This window comes from Lissotriton vulgaris, chromosome 5, assembly GCF_964263255.1.
Source record: "Lissotriton vulgaris chromosome 5, aLisVul1.2, whole genome shotgun sequence".
NCBI lineage: Eukaryota > Metazoa > Chordata > Amphibia > Caudata > Salamandridae > Lissotriton > Lissotriton vulgaris.
The window spans coordinates 1,545,925,379-1,545,947,488 of NC_141693.1; the positions used below are offsets into that span (position 1 = coordinate 1,545,925,379).

The 22,110-nt window shown below is 43.8% G+C and overlaps 12 non-coding genes across 12 annotated transcripts; all 12 read right to left on the minus strand.

The window, feature by feature from the left end:
• Nucleotides 1–298: 298 nt before the first annotated feature.
• TRNAR-CCU (transfer RNA arginine (anticodon CCU)) lies at nucleotides 299–371 on the minus strand. Its single transcript has one exon. It is a non-coding gene; the product is annotated as a tRNA-Arg (tRNA).
• Nucleotides 372–1,161: 790 nt separating this feature from the next.
• TRNAR-UCU (transfer RNA arginine (anticodon UCU)) lies at nucleotides 1,162–1,234 on the minus strand. The gene has a single exon. It is a non-coding gene; the product is annotated as a tRNA-Arg (tRNA).
• A 644-nt stretch (nucleotides 1,235–1,878) lies between these two features.
• Nucleotides 1,879–1,951, minus strand: TRNAR-CCU (transfer RNA arginine (anticodon CCU)). Its single transcript has one exon. It is a non-coding gene; the product is annotated as a tRNA-Arg (tRNA).
• Nucleotides 1,952–2,754: 803 nt separating this feature from the next.
• Nucleotides 2,755–2,827, minus strand: TRNAR-UCU (transfer RNA arginine (anticodon UCU)). The gene has a single exon. It is a non-coding gene; the product is annotated as a tRNA-Arg (tRNA).
• Nucleotides 2,828–7,519: 4,692 nt separating this feature from the next.
• Nucleotides 7,520–7,592, minus strand: TRNAR-UCG (transfer RNA arginine (anticodon UCG)). The gene has a single exon. It is a non-coding gene; the product is annotated as a tRNA-Arg (tRNA).
• A 1,510-nt stretch (nucleotides 7,593–9,102) lies between these two features.
• On the minus strand, nucleotides 9,103–9,175 carry TRNAR-UCG (transfer RNA arginine (anticodon UCG)). The gene has a single exon. It is a non-coding gene; the product is annotated as a tRNA-Arg (tRNA).
• A 1,515-nt stretch (nucleotides 9,176–10,690) lies between these two features.
• Nucleotides 10,691–10,763, minus strand: TRNAR-UCG (transfer RNA arginine (anticodon UCG)). Its single transcript has one exon. It is a non-coding gene; the product is annotated as a tRNA-Arg (tRNA).
• Nucleotides 10,764–11,407: 644 nt separating this feature from the next.
• TRNAR-CCU (transfer RNA arginine (anticodon CCU)) lies at nucleotides 11,408–11,480 on the minus strand. Its single transcript has one exon. It is a non-coding gene; the product is annotated as a tRNA-Arg (tRNA).
• An 803-nt stretch (nucleotides 11,481–12,283) lies between these two features.
• On the minus strand, nucleotides 12,284–12,356 carry TRNAR-UCG (transfer RNA arginine (anticodon UCG)). The gene has a single exon. It is a non-coding gene; the product is annotated as a tRNA-Arg (tRNA).
• A 644-nt stretch (nucleotides 12,357–13,000) lies between these two features.
• TRNAR-CCU (transfer RNA arginine (anticodon CCU)) lies at nucleotides 13,001–13,073 on the minus strand. The gene has a single exon. It is a non-coding gene; the product is annotated as a tRNA-Arg (tRNA).
• An 803-nt stretch (nucleotides 13,074–13,876) lies between these two features.
• TRNAR-UCG (transfer RNA arginine (anticodon UCG)) lies at nucleotides 13,877–13,949 on the minus strand. Its single transcript has one exon. It is a non-coding gene; the product is annotated as a tRNA-Arg (tRNA).
• Nucleotides 13,950–14,593: 644 nt separating this feature from the next.
• TRNAR-CCU (transfer RNA arginine (anticodon CCU)) lies at nucleotides 14,594–14,666 on the minus strand. The gene has a single exon. It is a non-coding gene; the product is annotated as a tRNA-Arg (tRNA).
• Nucleotides 14,667–22,110: the final 7,444 nt, after the last annotated feature.

Genomic DNA, 22,110 nt, shown 5'->3' on the forward strand with positions numbered 1-22,110 from the left:
CTGACTTGCCCTATTCAAGTAGCTGAAAGCCTGTCACCACCTCTAGAAACAACAGTTACACCAATCCAATTCAAATCATTTTTTCCAAAGGAATATCTTCTGCCGGGTCAAAGTTGCATCTGACAAAGATAGGTGTTTAAAAATCTACTTTGTAGCTTCAGAACACCAACATGACCCTGAAGAGTACAGAAGTAAAATGGTACCATTTCAAAGTTCCTAATACCTCATAAGCTTCTGAGCGGAAGCATGTAATAAATATATACATTTTTCTGGAAAAGTAAGAGTCGATATTGGTTTTCACCTCAGATGGGACTCGAACCCACAATCCCTGGCTTAGGAGGCCAGTGCTTTATCCATTAGGCCACTGAGGCACAGATAAACACATGCAGTCTAGAGGCATTATTTAAATGTATTCAATCGTCTGCACACAGGATATTTCTCAGTTCTCTCCATAAGTAAACTTCCCATTTTCATCCTCTTCCATCCCCGACTTTACCACTCTGTTCTGTACTATAATGGAGGCTCTGCATTTCGAGCAAGTGGAGAGAAATTGGAGGAGAACCACTTTCGACTCAACACTTCTTCTTTCCTGGATGCTTTTCTCAATAAACTGGGCTTTGACAGTGGTATCAAGCCGTCCTTGTCTTCAGCAGGACACAGAAACAGGCACCAAGTCTCCTAACCAAGTTCAACCACACTCTGCAACTTAATAGACCAATGCTTTACAAATTAGCCAACTGTGTCATCAGCAAAGGCAGCCAATGTGCCAATCCTTTATAATTCTTCTGTAGTACTTTTCTTTCTCGTAGGCAAAATTAGCACTTTAACTGCACAAATCATACAGATTTTACACTTGAAGCACTCCATGAACACATACTTACACACCTTGCATTTCATCTACACACCCTTAAGCTAAAAACCCATTCTGTCAAATCAAAATTCTGCAACCCTATTACATATTCAGTGCGTGTACATAGAAGCACTTCTTAAAGCCACTAACATGGACAAGATTTTAGGCTGAAGATGCAATCTAAATGACTGTGCAGTATGTACTCCACTTCATGAATAATTAGGAATGAGAACATGATGGCTATAAGAGTATTGGAAGAGCCTGCTTCCATTCTGAATGGAAAGCTGAGTTGTGTGACCATTGGCAAAAACCGGCCACGAAGGGACTCGAACCCTCAATCTTCTGATCAGAAGTCAGACGCCTTATCCATTAGGCCACGCGGTCATATGTCCTGCTGATCTTATTTTTATAATGTAGGTGGTATTCAAGGATGGGAAATATCATATTGATAGTTATTTAGGTTTACATCCCATTGTGTTTTTTCAGCTCCTTTCAATTAGAGCACTCTTTTGGAATCGATATAATGAGAATGTCACCAGTACGATAAGCTTTTGTTTTCTTTTTTGCATTTAAACCTCTTTCTTCATGAGATTAAAGCTCAGTTGTATGCTTTACATAGCTCTGGATATTTCCAGAAGTGGAGAGAAACTGTTTTGACAGTAGTACAAACTGCTCCTTTCTGGATATGCCAATTTACACACGCTCAAAGGTTGTATATGTTTCATGAATCCTGACTTGCCCTATTCAAGTAGCTGAAAGCCTGTCACCACCTCTAGAAACAACAGTTACACCAATCCAATTCAAATCGTTTTTTCCAAAGGAATATCTTCTGCCGGCTCAAAGTTGCATCTGACAAAGATAGGTGTTTAAAAATCTACTTTGTAGTTTCAGAACACCAACATGACCCTGAAGAGTACAGAAGTAAAATGGTACAATTTCAAAGTTCCTAATACCTCATAAGCTTCTGAGCGGAAGCATGTAATAAATATATACATTTTTCTGGAAAAGTAAGAGTGGATATTGTTTTTCACCCCAGATGGGACTCGAACCCACAATCCCTGGCTTAGGAGGCCAGTGCCTTATCCATTAGGCCACTGAGGCACAGATAAACACTTGCAGTATAGAGGCATTATTTAAATGTATTCAATTGTCAAACACTGGTCTCTGCACACAGGACATTTCTCAGTTCTCTCCATAAGTAAACTTCCCATTTTCATCCTCTTCCATCCCCGACTTTACCACTCTGTTCTGTACTATAATGGAGGCTCTGCATTTCGAGCAAGTGGAGAGAAATTGGAGGAGAACCACTTTCGACTCAACACTTCTTCTTTCCTGGATGCTTTTCTCAATAAACTGGGCTTTGACAGTGGTATCAAGCCGTCCTTGTCTTCAGCAGGACACAGAAACAGGCACCAAGTCTCCTAACCAAGTTCAACCACACTCTGCAACTTAATAGACCAATGCTTTACAAATTAGCCAACTGTGTCATCAGCAAAGGCAGCCAATGTGCCAATCCTTTATAATTCTTCTGTAGTACTTTTCTTTCTCGTAGGCAAAATTAGCACTTTAAATGCACAAATCATACAGATTTTACACTTGAAGCACTCCATGAACACATACTTACACACCTTGCATTTCATCTACACACCCTTAAGCTAAAAACCCATTCTGTCAAATCAAAATTCTGCAACCCTATTACATATTCAGTGCGTGTACATAGAAGCACTTCTTAAAGCCACTAACATGGACAAGATTTTAGGCTGAAGATGCAATCTAAATGACTGTGCAGTATGTGCTCCACTTCATGAATAATTAGGAATGAGAACATGATGGCTATAAGAGTATTGGAAGAGCCTGCTTCCATTCTGAATGGAAAGCTGAGTTGTGTGACCATTGGCAAAAACCGGCCACGAAGGGACTCGAACCCTCAATCTTCTGATCAGAAGTCAGACGCCTTATCCATTAGGCCACGCGGTCATATGTCCTGCTGATCTTATTTTTATAATGTAGGTGGTATTCAAGGATGGGAAATATCATATTGATAGTTATTTAGGTTTACATCCCATTGTGTTTTTTCAGCTCCTTTCAATTAGAGCACTCTTTTGGAATCGATATAATGAGAATGTCACCAGTACGATAAGCTTTTGTTTTCTTTTTTGCATTTAAACCTCTTTCTTCATGAGATTAAAGCTCAGTTGTATGCTTTACATAGCTCTGGATATTTCCAGAAGTGGAGAGAAACTGTTTTGACAGTAGTACAAACTGCTCCTTTCTGGATATGCCAATTTACACACGCTCAAAGGTTGTATATGTTTCATGAATCCTGACTTGCCCTATTCAAGTAGCTGAAAGCCTGTCACCACCTCTAGAAACAACAGTTACACCAATCCAATTCAAATCGTTTTTTCCAAAGGAATATCTTCTGCCGGGTCAAAGTTGCATCTGACAAAGATAGGTGTTTAAAAATCTACTTTGTAGTTTCAGAACACCAACATGACCCTGAAGAGTACAGAAGTAAAATGGTACAATTTCAAAGTTCCTAATACCTCATAAGCTTCTGAGCGGAAGCATGTAATAAATATATACATTTTTCTGGAAAAGTAAGAGTGGATATTGTTTTTCACCCCAGATGGGACTCGAACCCACAATCCCTGTCTTAGGAGGCCAGTGCCTTATCCATTAGGCCACTGAGGCACAGATAAACACTTGCAGTATAGAGGCATTATTTAAATGTATTCAATTGTCAAACACTGGTCTCTGCACACAGGACATTTCTCAGTTCTCTCCATAAGTAAACTTCCCATTTTCATCCTCTTCCATCCCCGACTTTAACACTCTGTTCTGTGCTATAATGGAGGCTCTGCATTTCGAGCAAGTGGAAAGAAATTGGAGGAGAACAACTTTCGACTCAACACTTCTTCTTTCCTGGATGCTTTTCTCAATAAACTGGGCTTTGACAGTGGTATCAAGCCGTCCTTGTCTTCAGCAGGACACAGAAACAGGCACCAAGTCTCCTAACCAAGTTCAACTACACTCTGCAACTTAATAGACCAATGCTTTACAAATTAGCCAACTGTGTCATCAGCAAAGGCAGCCAATGTGCCAATCCTTTATAATTCTTCTGTAGTACTTTTCTTTCTCGTAGGCAAAATTAGCACTTTAACTGCACAAATCATACAGATTTTACACTTGAAGCACTCCATGAACACATACTTACACACCTTGCATTTCATCTACACACCCTTAAGCTAAAAACCCATTCTGTCAAGTCAAAATTCTGCGACCCTATTACATATTCAGTGCGTGTACATAGAAGCACTTCTTAATGCCACTAACATGGACAAGGTTTTAGGCTGAAGATGCAATCTAAATGACTGTGCAGTATGTACTCCACTTCATGAATAATTAGGAATGAGAACATGATGGCTATAAGAGTATTGGAAGAGCCTGCGTCCATTCTGAATGGAAAGCTGAGTTGTGTGACCATTGGCAAAAACCGAGCACGAATGGACTCGAACCCTCAATCTTCTGATTCGAAGTCAGACGCCTTATCCATTAGGCCACGCAGTCTTATGTCCTGCTGTGCTTATTTTTATAATGTAGGTGGTATGCAAGGATGGGGAATATGATATTGATAGTTATTTAGGTTTACATCCCATTGTGTTTTTTCAGCTCCTTTCAATTAAAGCACTCTTTTGGAATAGATATAATGAGAATGTCACCGGTACGATAAGCTTTTGTATTCTTTTATGCATTTAAAGCTCTTTCTTCATGAGATTAAAGCTCAGTTGTATGCTTTACATAGCTCTGGATATTTCCAGACGTGGAGAGAAACTGTTTTGACAGTAGTACAAACTGCTCCTTTCTGGATATGCCAATTTACACACGCTCAAAGGTTGTATACGTTTCATGAATCCTGACTTGCCCTATTCAAGTAGCTGAAAGCCTGTCACCACCTCTAGAAACAACAGTTACACCAATCCAATTCAAATCATTTTTTCCAAAGGAATATCTTCTGCCGGGTCAAAGTTGCATCTGACAAAGATAGGTGTTTAAAAATCTACTTTGTAGTTTCAGAACACCAACATGACCCTGAAGAGTACAGAAGTAAAATGGTACCATTTCAAAGTTCCTAATACCTCATAAGATTCTGAGCGGTAGCATGTAATAAATATATAAATTTTTCTGGAAAAGTAAGAGTGGATATTGGTTTTCATCTCAGATGGGAATCGAACCCACAATTCCTTGCTTAGGAGGCCAGTGCCTTATCCATTAGGCCACTGAGGGACAGATAAACACTGCAGTCTAGAGGCATTATTTAAATGTATTCAATCGTCAAACACTGGTGTCTGCACACAGGACATTTCTCAGTTCTCTCCATAAGTAAACTTCCCATTTTCATCCTCTTCCATCCCCGACTTTAACACTCTGTTCTGTGCTATAATGGAGGCTCTGCATTTCGAGCAAGTGGAGAGAAATTGGAGGAGAACCACTTTCGACTCAACACTTCTTCTTTCCTGGATGCTTTTCTCAATAAACTGGGCTTTGACAGTGGTATCAAGCCGTCCTTGTCTTCAGCAGGACACAGAAACAGGCACCAAGTCTCCTAACCAAGTTCAACCACACTCTGCAACTTAATATACCAATGCATTACAAATTAGCCAACTGTGTCACCAGCAAAGGCAGCCAATGTGCCAATCCTTTATAATTCTTCTGTAGTACTTTTCTTTCTTGTAGGCAAAATTAGCACTTTAACTGCACAAATCATACAGATTTTACACTTGAAGCACTCCATGAACACACACCTTGCATTTCATCTACACACCCTTAAGCTAAAAACCCATTCTGTCAAGTCAAAATTCTGCAACCCTATTACATATTCAGTGCGTGTACATAGAAGCACTTCTTAATGCCACTAACATGGACAAGATTTTAGGCTGAAGATGCAATCTAAATGACTGTGCAGTATGTACTCCACTTCATGAATAATTAGGAATGAGAACATGATGGCTATAAGAGTATTGGAAGAGCCTGCTTCCATTCTGAATGGAAAGCTGAGTTGTGTGACCATTGGCAAAAACCGACCATGAAGGGACTCGAACCCTCAATCTTCTGATCCGAAGTCAGACGCCAGATCCATGAGGCCACGCGGTCATATGTCCTGCTGTGCTTATTTTTATAATGTAGGTGGTATGCAAGGATGGGAAATATGATATTGATAGTTATTTAGGTTTACATCCCATTGTGTTTTTTCAGCTCCTTTCAATTAAAGCACTCCTTTAGAATCGATATAATGAGAATGTCACCAGTACGATAAGCTTTTGTTTTCTTTTTTGCATTTAAACCTCTTTCTTCATGAGATTAAAGCTCAGTTGTATGCTTTACATAGCTCTGGATATTTCCAGAAGTGGGGAGAAACTGTTTTGACAGTAGTACAAACTGCTCCTTTCTGGATATGCCAATTTACACACGCTCAAAGGTTGTATATGTTTCATGAATCCTGACTTGCCCTATTCAAGTAGCTGAAAGCCTGTCACCTCCTCTAGAAACAACAGTTACACCAATCCAATTGAAATCATTTTTTCCAAAGGAATATCTTCTGCCGGGTCAAAGTTGCATCTGACAAAGATAGGTGTTTAAAAATCTACTTTGTAGTTTCAGAACACCAACATGACCCTGAAGAGTACAGAAGTAAAATGGTACCATTTCAAAGTTCCTAATACCTCATAAGCTTCTGAGCGGAAGGATGTAATAAATATATACATTTTTCTGGAAAAGTAAAAGTGGATATTGGGTTTCACCTCAGATGAGGCTCGAACCCACAATCCCTGGCTTAGGAGGCCAGTGCCTTATCCATTAGGCCACTGAGGATAAACACTTGCTGTCTAGAGGCATTATTTAAATGTATTCAATCGTCAAACACTGGTGTCTGCACACAGGACCTTCCTCAGTTCTCTCCATAAGTAAACTTCCCATTTTCATCCTCTTCCATCCCCGACTTTAACACTCTGTTCTGTGCTGTAATGGAGGCTCTGCATTTCGAGCAAGTGGAAAGAAATTGGAGGAGAACAACTTTCGACTCAACACTTCTTCTTTCCTGGATGCTTTTCTCAATAAACTGGGCTTTGACAGTGGTATCAAGCCGTCCTTGTCTTCAGCAGGACACAGAAACAGGCACCAAGTCTCCTAACCAAGTTCAACCACACTCTGCAACTTAATAGACCAATGCTTTACAAATTAGCCAACTGTGTCATCAGCAAAGGCAGCCAATGTGCCAATCCTTTATAATTCTTCTGTAGTACTTTTCTTTCTCATAGGCAAAATTAGCACTTTAACTGCACAAATCATACAGATTTTACACTTGAAGCACTCCATGAACACATACTTACACACCTTGCATTTCATGTACACACCCTTAAGCTAAAAACCCATTCTGTCAAGTCAAAATTCTGCAACCCTATTACATATTCAGTGCGTGTACATAGAAGCACTTCTTAATGCCACTAACATGGACAAGATTTTATGCTGAAGATGCAATCTAAATGACTGTGCTGTATGTACTCAACTTCATGAATAATTAGGAATGAGAAAATGATGGCTATAAGAGTATTGGAAGAGCCTGCTTACATTCTGAATGGAAAGCTGAGTTGTGTGACCATTGGCAAAAACCGACCACGAAGGGACTCGAACCCTCAATCTTCTGATCCGAAGTCAGACGCCTTATCCATTAGGCCACGCAATCATATGTCCTGCTGTGCTTATTTTTATAATGTAGGTGGTATGCAAGAATGGGAAATATGATATTGATAGGTATTTAGGTTTACATCCCATTGTGTTTTTTCAGCTCCTTTCAATTAAAGCACTCTTTTAGAATCGATATAATGAGAATGTCACCAGTACGATAAGCTTTTGTTTTCTTTTTTGCATTTAAACCTCTTTCTTCATGAGATTAAAGCTCAGTTGTATGCTTTACATAGCTCTGGATATTTCCAGAAGTGGAGAGAAACTGTTTTGACAGTAGTACAAACTGCTCCTTTCTGGATATGCCAATTTACACACTCCCAAAGGTTGTATATGTTTCATGAATCCTGACTCGCCCTATTCAAGTAGCTGAAAGCCTGTCACCACCTCTAGAAACAACAGTTACACCAATCCAATTCAAATCATTTTTTCCAAAGGAATATCTTCTGCCGGGTCAAAGTTGCATCTGACAAAGATAGGTGTTAAAAATCTACTTTGTAGTTTCAGAACACCAACATGACCCTGAAGAGTACAGAAGTAAAATGGTACCATTTCAAAGTTCCTAATACCTCATAAGCTTCTGAGCGGAAGCATGTAATAAATATATAAATTTTTCTGGAAAAGTAAGAGTGGATATTGGTTTTCATCTCAGATGGGAATCGAACCCACAATTCCTTGCTTAGGAGGCCAGTGCCTTATCCATTAGGCCACTGAGGGACAGATAAACACTGCAGTCTAGAGGCATTATTTAAATGTATTCAATCGTCAAACACTGGTGTCTGCACACAGGACATTTCTCAGTTCTCTCCATAAGTAAACTTCCCATTTTCATCCTCTTCCATCCCCGACTTTAACACTCTGTTCTGTGCTATAATGGAGGCTCTGCATTTCGAGCAAGTGGAGAGAAATTGGAGGAGAACCACTTTCGACTCAACACTTCTTCTTTCCTGGATGCTTTTCTCAATAAACTGGGCTTTGACAGTGGTATCAAGCCGTCCTTGTCTTCAGCAGGACACAGAAACAGGCACCAAGTCTCCTAACCAAGTTCAACCACACTCTGCAACTTAATATACCAATGCATTACAAATTAGCCAACTGTGTCACCAGCAAAGGCAGCCAATGTGCCAATCCTTTATAATTCTTCTGTAGTACTTTTCTTTCTTGTAGGCAAAATTAGCACTTTAACTGCACAAATCATACAGATTTTACACTTGAAGCACTCCATGAACACACACCTTGCATTTCATCTACACACCCTTAAGCTAAAAACCCATTCTGTCAAGTCAAAATTCTGCAACCCTATTACATATTCAGTGCGTGTACATAGAAGCACTTCTTAATGCCACTAACATGGACAAGATTTTAGGCTGAAGATGCAATCTAAATGACTGTGCAGTATGTACTCCACTTAATGAATAATTAGGAATGAGAACATGATGGCTATAAGAGTATTGGAAGAGCCTGCTTCCATTCTGAATGGAAAGCTGAGTTGTGTGACCATTGGCAAAAACCGACCACGAAGGGACTCGAACCCTCAATCTTCTGATCCGAAGTCAGACGCCTTATCCATTAGGCCACGGGGTCATACGTCCTGCTGTGCTTATTTTTATAATGTAGGTGGTATGCAAGGATGGGAAATATGATATTGATAGTTATTTAGGTTTACATCCCATTGTGTTTTTTCAGCTCCTTTCAATTAAAGCACTCTTTTAGAATCGATATAATGAGAATGTCACCAGTACGATAAGCTTTTGTTTTCTTTTTTGCATTTAAACCTCTTTCTTCATGAGATTAAAGCTCAGTTGTATGCTTTACATAGCTCTGGATATTTCCAGAAGTGGGAAGAAACTGTTTTGACAGTAGTACAAACTGCTCCTTTCTGGATATGCCAATTTACACACGCTCAAAGGTTGTATATGTTTCATGAATCCTGACTTGCCCTATTCAAGTAGCTGAAAGCCTGTCACCACCTCTAGAAACAACAGTTACACCAATCCAATTGAAATCATTTTTTCCAAAGGAATATCTTCTGCCGGGTCAAAGTTGCATCTGACAAAGATAGGTGTTTAAAAATCTACTTTGTAGTTTCAGAACACCAACATGACCCTGTAGAGTACAGAAGTAAAATAGTACCATTTCAAAGTTCCTAATACCTCATAAGCTTCTGAGCGGAAGGATGTAATAAATATATAAATTTTTCTGGAAAAGTAAAAGTGGATATTGGGTTTCACCTCAGATGAGACTCGAACCCACAATCCCTGGCTTAGGAGGCCAGTGCCTTATCCATTAGGCCACTGAGGATAAACACTTGCTGTCTAGAGGCATTATTTAAATGTATTCAATCGTCAAACACTGGTGTCTGCACACAGGACATTCCTCAGTTCTCTCCATAAGTAAACTTCCCATTTTCATCCTCTTCCATCCCCGACTTTAACACTCTGTTCTGTGCTATAATGGAGGCTCTGCATTTCGAGCAAGTGGAGAGAAATTGGAGGAGAACCACTTTCGACTCAACACTTCTTCTTTCCTGGATGCTTTTCTCAATAAACTGGGCTTTGACAGTGGTATCAAGCCGTCCTTGTCTTCAGCAGGACACAAAAACAGGCACCAAGTCTCCTAACCAAGTTCAACCACACTCTGCAACTTAATAGACCAATGCTTTACAAATTAGCCAACTGTGTCATCAGCAAAGGCAGCCAATGTGCCAATCCTTTATAATTCTTCTGTAGTACTTTTCTTTCTCGTAGGCAAAATTAGCACTTTAACTGCACAAATCATACAGATTTTACACTTGAAGCACTCCATGAACACATACTTACACACCTTGCATTTCATGTACACACCCTTAAGCTAAAAACCCATTCTGTTCAGTCAAAATTCTGCAACCCTATTACATATTCAGTGCGTGTACATAGAAGCACTTCTTAATGCCACTAACATGGACAAGATTTTATGCTGAAGATGCAATCTAAATGACTGTGCAGTATGTACTCCACTTCATGAATAATTAGGAATGAGAACATGATGGCTATAAGAGTATTGGAAGAGCCTGCTTCCATTCTGAATGGAAAGCTGAGTTGTGTGACCATTGGCAAAAACCGACCACGAAGGGACTCGAACCCTCAATCTTCTGATCCGAAGTCAGACGCCTTATCCATTAGGCCACGCGGTCATATGTCCTGCTGTGCTTATTTTTATAATGTAGGTGGTATGCAAGGATGGGAAATATGATATTGTTAGTTATTTAGGTTTACATCCCATTGTGTTTTTTCAGCTCCTTTCAATTAAAGCACTCTTTTAGAATTGATATAATGAGAATGTCACCAGTACGATAAGCTTTTGTTTTCTTTTTTGCATTTAAACCTCTTTCTTCATGAGATTAAAGCTCAGTTGTATGCTTTACATAGCTCTGGATATTTCCAGAAGTGGGGAGAAACTGTTTTGACAGTAGTACAAACTGCTCCTTTCTGGATATGCCAATTTACACACGCTCAAAGGTTGTATATGTTTCATGAATCCTGACTTGCCCTATTCAAGTAGCTGAAAGCCTGTCACCACCTCTAGAAACAACAGTTACACCAATCCAATTGAAATCATTTTTTCCAAAGGAATATCTTCTGCCGGGTCAAAGTTGCATCTGACAAAGATAGGTGTTTAAAAATCTACTTTGTAGTTTCAGAACACCAACATGACCCTGTAGAGTACAGAAGTAAAATGGTACCATTTCAAAGTTCCTAATACCTCATAAGCTTCTGAGCGGAAGGATTTAATAAATATATACATTTTTCTGGAAAAGTAAAAGTGGATATTGGGTTTCACCTCAGATGAGACTCGAACCCACAATCCCTGGCTTAGGAGGCCAGTGCCTTATCCATTAGGCCACTGAGGCACAGATAAACACTTGCATGCTAGAGGCATTATTTAAATGTATTCAATCGTCAAACACTGGTGTCTGCACACAGGACATTTCTCAGTTCTCTCCATAAGTAAACTTCCCATTTTCATCCTCTTCCATCCCCGACTTTAACACTCTGGTCTGTGCTATAATGGATGCTCTGCATTTCGCGCAAGTGGAGAGAAATTGGAGGAGAACCACTTTCGACTCAACACTTCTTCTTTCCTGGATGCTTTTCTCAATAAACTGGGCTTTGACAGTGGTATCAAGCCGTCCTTGTCTTCAGCAGGACACAGAAACAGGCACCAAGTCTCCTAACCAAGTTCAACCACACTCTGCAACTTAATAGACCAATGCTTCACAAATTAGCCAACTGTGTCATCAGCAAAGGCAGCCAATGTGCCAATCCTTTATAATTCTTCTGTAGTACTTCTCTTTCTCGTAGGCAAAATTAGCACTTTAACTGCACAAATCATACAGATTTTACACTTGAAGCACTCCATGAACACATACTTAAACACCTTGCATTTCATCTACACACCCTTAAGCTAAAAACCCATTCTGTCAAGTCAAAATTCTGCAACCCTATTACATATTCCGTGCGTGTACATAGGAGCACTTCTTAATGCCACTAACATGAACAAGATTTTAGGCTGAAGATGCAATCTAAATGACTGTGCAGTATGTACTCCACTTCATGAATAATTAGGAATGAGAACATGATGGCTATAAGAGTATTGGAAGAGCCTGCTTCCATTCTGAATGGAAATCTGAGTTGTGTGACCATTGGCAAAAACCGACCACGAAGGGACTCGAACCCTCAATCTTCTAATCCGAAGTCAGACGCCTTATCCATTAGGCCACGTGGTCATATGTCCTGCTGTGCTTATTTTTATAATGTAGGTGGTATGCAAGGATGGGAAATATGATATTGATAGTTATTTAGGTTTACATCCCATTGTGTGTTTTCAGCTCCTTTCAATTAAAGCACTCTTTTGGAATCTATATAATGAAAATGTCACCAGTACGATAAGCTTTTGTTTTCTTTTTTGCATTTAAACCTCTTTCTTCATGAGAATAAAGCTCAGTTGTATGCTTTACATAGCTCTGGATATTTCTAGAGGTGGAGAGAAACTGTTTTGACAGTAGTAAAAACTGCTCCTTTCTGGATATGCCAATTTACACACGCTCAAAGGTTGCATACATTTCATGAATCCTGACTTGCCCTATTCAAGTAGCTGAAAGCCTGTCACCACCTCTAGAAACAACAGTTACACCAATCCAATTCAAATAATTTTTTCCAAAGGAATATCTTCTGCCGGGTCAAAGTTGCATCTGACAAAGATAGGTGTTTAAAAATCTACTTTGTAGTTTCAGAACACCAACATGACTCTGAAGAGTACAGAAGTAAAATGGTACCATTTCAAAGTTCCTAATACCACATAAGCTTCTGAGCGGAAGCATGTAATAAATATATCAATTTTTCTGGAAAAGTAAGAGTGGATATTGGTTTTCACCTCAGATGGGACTCGAACCCACAATCACTGGCTTAGGAGGCCAGTGCCTTATCCATTAGGCCACTGAGGCACAGTTAAACACTTGCAGTCTAGAGGCATTATTTAAATGTATTCAATCGTCAAACACTGGTTTCTGCACACAGGACATTCCTCAGTTCTCTCCATAAGTAAACTTCCCATTTTCATCCTCTTCCATCCCCGACTTTAACACTCTGTTCTGTGCTATAATGGACTCTCTGCATTTCGAGCAAGTAGAGAGAAATTGGAGGAGAACCACTCTCGACTCAACACTTCTTCTTTCCTTGATGCGTTTCTCAATAAACTGGGCTTTGACAGTGGTATCAAGCCGTCCTTGTCTTCAGCAGGACACAGAAACAGGCACCAATTCTCCTAACCAAGTTCAACCACACTCTGCAACTTAATAGACCAATGCTTCACAAATTAGCCAACTGTGTCATCAGCAAAGGCAGCCAATGTGCCAATCCTTTATAATTCTTCTGTAGTACTTCTCTTTCTCGTAGGCAAAATTAGCACTTTAACTGCACAAATCATACAGATTTTACACTTGAAGCACTCCATGAACACATACTTACACACCTTGCATTTCATCTACACACCCTTAAGCTAAAAACCCATTCTGTCAAGTCAAAATTCTGCAACCCTATTACATATTCTGTGCGTGTACTTAGAAGCACTTCTTAATGCCACTAACATGAACAAGATTTTAGGCTGAAGATGCAATCTAAATGACTGTGCAGTATGTACTCCACTTCATGAATAATTAGGAATGAGAACATGATGGCTATAAGAGTATTGGAAGAGCCTGCTTCCATTCTGAATGGAAATCTGAGTTGTGTGACCATTGGCAAAAACCGACCACGAAGGGACTCGAACCCTCAATCTTCTGATCCGAAGTCAGACGCCTTATCCATTAGGCCACGCGGTCATATGTCCTGCTGTACTTATTTTTCTAATGTAGGTGGTATGCAAGGATGGAAAATATGATATTGATAGTTATTTAGGTTTACATCCCATTGTGTGTTTTCAGCTCCTTTCAATTAAAGCACTCTTTTGGAATCTATATAATGAAAATGTCACCAGTACGATAAGCTTTTGTTTTCTTTTTTGCATTTAAACCTCTTTCTTCATGAGAATAAAGCTCAGTTGTACGCTTTACATAGCTCTGGATATTTCAAGAGTTGGAGAGAAACTGTTTTGACAGTAGTAAAAACTGCTCCTTTCTGGATATGCCAATTTACACACGCTCAAAGGTTGTATACGTTTCATGAATCCTGACTTGCCCTATTCAAGTAGCTGAAAGCCTGTCACCACCTCTAGAAACAACAGTTACACCAATCCAATTCAAATCATTTTTTCCAAAGGAATATCTTCTGCCGGGTCAAAGTTGCATCTGACAAAGATAGGTGTTTAAAAATCTACTTTGTAGTTTCAGAACACCAACATGACTCTGAAGAGTACAGAAGTAAAATGGTACCATTTCAAAGTTCCTAATACCACATAAGCTTCTGAGCGGAAGCATGTAATATATATATCAATTTTTCTGGAAAAGTAAGAGTGGATATTGGTTTTCACCTCAGATGGGACTCAAACCCACAATCCCTGGCTTAGGAGGCCAGTGCCTTATCCATTAGGCCACTGAGGCACAGATGGAAAGGGGCGACCATTCGGTCCCCCCGAACGTATGGTGGAGTACCTCGATCCCCCCGGGAAGCCATCTTGGGCGGGAGGCGAGTCTCGGCTGGTATGCCCGAAGCGGCGTAGCCGGGGCGCGCCTTTTTCCCACCCTAGAGTGGGCTGGCCTAGACACCGACGCGGCCGGCCACGCCCTCGGAGGCAGGCGGGGGCGGGTTCACGCCCACCCTGAAGACGGATAACAGGAGCCGAAGCCAAGAAAGCATCCTCTTGTTCCTGTGCTCTGAAGCTGCACCTCCCCGCTGCACGTGAGCTCGAGACGGAACGAAGAGCCAATTTTGAGCGTTGTAATCTTTCTTTTGTCTTACAGATATCCCGTCTGAGAATGCCCAAGAAAGTCGGAAAGCGGGTCGGTACCGAGGAGATGCTCCGCATGCTCATGAAGGAGATAGCCGATCTGAAGAAAAAGGTTGAGGCTAAGGACGGGGAGGGAGGACCGAAACGGCCTTTGCAGGGAACAATCCCCGGTGGAAAAAGCAAGAGGCCCAGAAGGGGAGCACTTGGGGGAGAGACCCCGGTTCCCGAAACCCTACGAGAGGAGCCAACCCCGGTGCCGAAAGAGGGGAATCCAATCCCTGTGGTGGTCACCCCCGTGAACAGGGAGGATATGCCCCCCGAGTTAGCGGCACAATTGGCAGCGTGGTTGGGAAACGATAGCGAGGGCGCCACGGCTGACGACGCCCGGGCAGTAATGAGGCAACTGCCGGAATCTAGGGAGGCTGCGAAGGCGCCATCTTCTGTTCCCCCACAGGTTCCGGCGGCTGGAAGTACAGCAGGCCCAAGTTCGGCGACAAGCGCGGGGTCTACTTCAGGTAAGCGGACATTGCCGATTGCGGGGGAGGGGTCTGTACCTTCTCGAAAGGAGAAGATTGCCCAGCACGTCCCACAAGAAATCAAGGAATTGATTTGGGCGGATAAATATGTAAACATGTTTTCATTGCTTACCGACCATTACGAGATCGAGCATGTGAAGAGTCAAAAGGAGCTCATGCATCCGAGTGTTTGGCGCGCAAAAATGGCCGCCTTTAAGGTCGACGAGACCATTGGTACTTGGGGCAGAGCGTGGGGCATTTTTACTTCCATCATGGGTGAGCGCAGGCCCGAGTTGTTGACCGAGTTACCCATTTATCAGTCGCGTATTATGGAGTATTCTGTGGCATATGGGGGCAATCAGTGGTTCTGCTATGACAATCTGTTTAGAAAAGCTAAAGAACACAACCCATTGTTGTCTTGGGATTGTTACGACTCCGTGTCTTGGCAAAAAATGGAGAGTACAGGGATGTTGAAGGTGCCATTGGTAGGGAGTAACGGGGGGGGAATCCTCCCGCCAAAACTCTGGGACACCCTTTCGGACGGGTGCAGGTAACGAGTACCACTCGAAGCCGAGTGGCAACACAGGTAAAAGGGGGATCTGTTGGAATTTTAACAGAGGCAAATGTACTAGGCCCCAGGGGTCATGCAAATTCAGACATGAGTGTGGGGGGTGCGGGCAGCCATCCCATCCTGAGTCCATGTGCAGAGCCAAAACGGGTGATAACGGTGGTAAGGGAGGCGCCAAACAGGTCTAATATAGTCCGAGGGGCGCCTTTACCGACCCCGATTGATACCATGGCAATGATTCCTTGGCTCAGCGAATACCCGGATCATGCTTCCGCTGGGGTGTTACGGAACGGGTTTTCATATGGTTTCCGCATCCCAGTGGGGGATTTTCAGGGGGTACCAAACTGTAAGAATCAAATGTCGGTCTTACAGCACACGGCGGTGGTGCAGGTAAAGATTGGGAAAGAGGTGACTCGAGGTCGTGTCGCCGGTCCATTCGATTTGCCACCGGTTGCTAACTTTGTGTGTTCTCCTCTAGGGGTGGTCCCCAAGAAGGACCCGGGTGAGTTTCGGCTGATACATAATTTGTCAGCCCCACGTGGTCTTTCCGTGAATGACGCAATAGACCCGGAAGTGTGTTCGGTGCGGTACGCATCTTTCGATGAGGCCGTTGCCATGTTGAATCGCCTGGGGCCCGGGACGCTGATGGCCAAATCGGACATCGAGTCAGCGTTCCGGTTGCTCCCGGTACACCCAGACGATCAGCGTCTCCTTGGTTTTCAGTTTCAGGGTCGCTATTACATGGATAGATGTATGCCAATGGGATGCTCGATTTCATGTGCCTATTTCGAGAAGTTCAGTTGTTTTCTGCAGTGGGTATTCACGAGGAAGACAGGTTTTCAACATGTTATGCACTATCTCGATGACTTTCTGTTTTTGGGGGCAGCCGGGGATTCTGAGTGTGGACAGGTTTTACATGAATTTTGTGTCCTAATGAATCAATTCGGTGTGCCATTGGCGCCAGGTAAGACTGTGGGTCCCTCGACCTTGATCGAGTTTCTGGGGATCGAGCTCGACTCGGTGGAAGGTTGTTTTCGATTACCCAAGGAAAAAGTGTTAAAATTCAGGTTATCCCTTGAGACATGTATTCATGCAACGAAAGTAAACCTGCATCAATTGCAACAGGTGGTGGGTCAGTTGAAGCTCGATTGCACAATCCATGGTCGGCTTGAAGGAAGGGCATCATCGCACGAGACTCTCGGCAGAGGTTCGCCAGGACATGCGCATTTGGATTGCATTCCTGGCGGATTTCAATGGTCGAATTGTCTGGAACAAACCAGCGGTGTCTTCCGAGGAGTTGGGGCTTTGGACAGACTCGGCGGGGAGTATGGTTTTTGGCGCCATATTGGGTACACAATGGTCGGCTCAAAAATGGCCGTCATGGTGGCATGAGTGCGGGTTGACGAGTAACATTGCTTTTCTCGAACTGTTCCCTATTCTGGTGGCTTTGAAAACATGGCCAGAAGGGTTTAGGGATCACTCTGTGGTGTTCTGGTCTGATAACATGACCGTGGTTGAGTGTATCAATAGTCAGGCAGCACGATGCAAATTGATTCTGAGACTGCTCAAGGAAATTGTGTTGTTATGCATGCAACTGAATGTACTGTTTAGGGCGCGACACGTGCCGGGGGTGATGAACCAAGCGGCTGATGCGCTTTCTCGTTTCCGTATGCAGGCCTTCTGGGGTTTTCTGCCCACAGCGGACCCGGTGGCGGCACCCTTTCCCGAAGCTCTCTGGTCTCTCGGTGGCCCGAACTACAAAACCTCGTGGGAGAGAGTTTAGCACCCAGGACGAGGAAGGCATATGAAGGGGCGTTCCGTTCCTATTGGGCCTTTTTGGGTACTGCCGGGGGGGAGCTTTGGGGTCAGGAAGAGTTTGTAGTGAGATTCCTGCTCTCTTTACATCAGGCAGGCAAGTCAGTAGCTACGGCCCAGAGGCATCGGGCCGCCATTTCCTTTATGGCAAGGGCTCATGGGATCCAGGACCCGACAGCGTCTTTCGTTGTGCAGAAAGCGCTACGTGGGTGGCAACGCCTTGAGGGTCGCAGAGTAGACGATAGGCACCCGATAGGTCTGGATAGGTTGACCCTGTTATTGTCCGTGCTACCGGTAACATGTTCATGCCAGTACGAAGCAGTGTTGTTCCGAGCCGCATTTGCATTAGCATTCCATGGGGCTATGCGGGTAAGCGAATTAGTGGCAAAGAACAAGCAGGATACGATGGGGGGACTGTGCCGGGAACACATTCAGGTCAGGGAGGAGACGATGACGGTCTCGTTTGTCAGGTCCAAATCCGATCAGGGTGCAATCGGGGACTGCGTAATCATTCAGAGGATCCCCGGGTCTTCCATGTGCCCTGTTGTGTGCGTAGAGGAATATTTAGCGCAGAGGGTGGCAGCATGGGGGGGGACCTTGTTAAGACACGCGGACGCCACCCCACTGACGAGGTTTCAGTTTCAGCGGGTGCTTGCGATGTCGATTTCGGCCGCGGGCTTGAACCCCGGCGAGTTTGGGACCCATTCCTTTCGGATAGGGGCTGCTACAGAGGCTACAGCCAGGGGTCTGAATGTTGAACAAGTAAAACGTGTGGGGCGTTGGTCCTCGAACTGTTATAAGAGGTATGTGCGGTTGCACATGTTGTGAAGCTGTAATGATGTACTCACGCTTCTTGTTTTTGTTTGGTTTTCAGTGGCGCAAGCCTACGAGGCGGGGCGGACTGTGCAGTCGACCCGACACCGGGGGGCCAGCGGTCAGACATCACCGGCTGTGAAAAAGGAGGTGTGGGTCGTGGGCCACTCATACGTGAGGCGTGCCGCGGACGTATTCAAAGCAGGTGACATGATTCACGTGGCTGGGGAATAAGGGTACAGTGTGTCCTTCTACGGAAAGGGCGGGCTCTGTATTGACCAGTTTCGATCATTTTTTGAGGGTTTGTTAGGGCGGACGAGGTCACCGCCGTCTGTAGTCATAGTACATCTTGGGGGCAATGATTTGGTGACCACTGGTAGACGACTTCTTCTTGAGGCGATGCTTTCCACGGTAAGTTGGTTGGCGAGAAGAGTTCCAGGGTGCACAATTGCATGGTCCCATATGATCCCACGGAAAATGTGGAGGGGGGCTATTTCTGTTTCTGCTCTGAATCATTCAGTAAGGAAAATTAATAATAAAGTGAGTAGATTGTTCCGTTCAAGTACACTGCATTCTATTTCGCATGGTTGTATTAAAGGGGACAGTATGTATTTGGGGGATGGTGTTCATTTGTCCCGGATGGGGAACGAGTTACTCATAGGAGACCTGATAGCTTGGCTAAAGACTTTATGACATGACCTTTAGGCAGGAGTGTTGTGGGGGGTCCGGATAGCCGGTCAACTATCCGGCCTGTGGCGGTAAGGTCATGATCGGTGAGCAGTAATTCGAAGATCCCTATGAGGGGGCGTCACCCATTACGGATGGGAGCGCGCGGGGGAGGTGGCCAATTGGCCCCTCAACGGGGAGGCGGTCCTGTCTAAGGAGAGGCCGCCGGAAGGAAAGGAAAGGTGGTCAAGGCCCCTTCCTGGATAGGAGGGGCTACGGCCCCTCCTGGGGAATTTCCCGGGGCCAGGACATCTGCGACGGCAGATGGGTAAGTTGTGTGGGGTGCGGGAGGGGGTTTACGCTACCTTTTAGACACCTCACACGAGTCCTCGAACGACCGTTAAATGGCGTCGAGTTTATTGGGGCCCCCGTCAAGTACAAAGGGAAATTGGTAGATGCACTTGAGGTACGCCTCTGTGCGGTCACTCCTCTCACAAGTGAGGGGGGTATTTCTGGTTTAGGGATCTGACACCGGTTACGACCTTGCCGTTGGCCCTTAACGTTAGGATGTACAATTTCAAGTCAAATGTTTTGTAGGATGTTAGTTCGGCTAGGAGAACCTTTGTATTAGAGATCTGTTAAGGTTAGCCAAACATCGTAATGTGGAAATGAAATTGTACATAATATGAAACTGTTATTTTAATGTTTTAATTTTGTTTCATATTTTAATAAATACGGCCGGGAAGGGTGACTCCCTTCCCGCCTTCCAAAAGTTCAAGAACGGTTTCCGGTTTCCCAATTCTTGGGGATTGTGTTGAGAGGGGGTGGCGGGTATCTCAGCCATATGGAAAGGGGCGACCATTCGGTCCCCTCGAACGTATGGTGGAGTACCTCGATCCCCCCGGGAAGTCATCTTGGGCGGGAGGCGAGTCTCGGCTGGTATGCCCGAAGCGGCGTAGCCGGGGCGCGCCTTTTTCCCGCCCTAGAGTGGGCTGGCCTAGATACCGACGCGGCCGGCCACGCCCTCGGAGGCAGGCGGGGGCGGGTTCACGCCCACCCTGAAGACGGATAAAAGGAGCGGAAGCCAAGAAAGCATCCTCTTGTTCCTGTGCTCTGAAGCTGCACCTCCCCGCTGCACGTGAGCTCGAGACGGAACGAAGAGCCAATTTTGACCCACCCACCAGCCCCTGAGGACAGCGATTCGTTGTGAATACAGTTGATATAGTATCTTTTTGTTTTCTCTGTTTTCTTACAGGTTGTGATGATATCGTGAAATTGCTTAAGATGCAATAAAGATTGGTTATTTTCAGTATATTTTGCAAATAAAGTTTTGGAGCAAGGATTGAGCAGTATTCACGCTTGGTAATAAGTGATGTTTGCTTTGTAATCTCAGTAACTTAGTTAGACTTGTCGTATTTATTTTGGTCGGGCGGTAAGGTCATAATCGGTGAGCAGTAATTCGAAGATCCCTATGAGGGGGCGTCACCCATTACGGATTGGAGCGCGCGGGGGAGGTGGCCAATTGGCCCCTCAACGGGGAGGCGGTCCTGTCTAAGGAGAGGCCGCCGGAAGGAAAGGAAAGGTGGTCAAGGCCCCTTCCTGGATAGGAGGGGCTATGGCCCCTCCTGGGGAATTTCCCGGGGCCAGGACATCTGCGACGGCAGATGGGTAAGTTGTGTGGGGTGCGGGAGGGGGTTTACGCTACCTTTTAGACACCTCACACGAGTCCTCGAACGACCGTTAAATGGCGTCGAGTTTATTGGGGCCCCCGTCAAGTACAAAGGGAAATTGGTAGATGCACTTGAGGTACGCCTCTGTGCGGTCACTCCTCTCACAAGTGAGGGGGGTATTTCTGGTTTAGGGATCTGACACCGGTTACGACCTTGCCGTTGGCCCTTAACGTTAGGATGTACAATTTCAAGTCAAATGTTTTGTAGGATGTTAGTTCGGCTAGGAGAACCTTTGTATTAGAGATCTGTTAAGGTTAGCCAAACATCGTAATGTGGAAATGAAATTGTACATAATATGAAACTGTTATTTTAATGTTTTAATTTTGTTTCATATTTTAATAAATACGGCCGGGAAGGGTGACTCCCTTCCCGCCTTCCAAAAGTTCAAGAACGGTTTCCGGTTTCCCAATTCTTGGGGATTGTGTTGAGAGGGGGTGGCGGGTATCTCAGCCATATAAACACTTGCAGTCTAGAGGCATTATTTAAATGTATTCAATCGTCAAACACTGGTGTCTGCACACAGGACATTTCTCAGTTCTCTCCATAAGTAAACTTCCCATTTTCATCCTCTTCCATCCCCGACTTTAACACTCTGTTCTGTGCTATAATGGACTCTCTATATTTCGAGCAAGTGGAGAGAAATTGGAGGAGAACCACTCTCGACTCAACACTTCTTCTTTCCTGGATGCTTTTCTCAATAAACTGGGCTTTGACAGTGGTATCAAGCCGTCCTTGTCTTCAGCAGGACACAGAAACAGGCACTAAGTCTCCTAACCAAGTTCAACCACACTCTGCAACTTAATAGACCAATGCTTCACAAATTAGCCAACTGTGTCATCAGCAAAGGCAGCCAATGTGCCAATCCTTTATAATTCTTCTGTAGTACTTCTCTTTCTCGTAGGCAAAATTAGCACTTTAACTGCACAAATCATATAGATTTTACACTTGAAGCACTCCATGAACACATACTTACACACCTTGCATTTCATC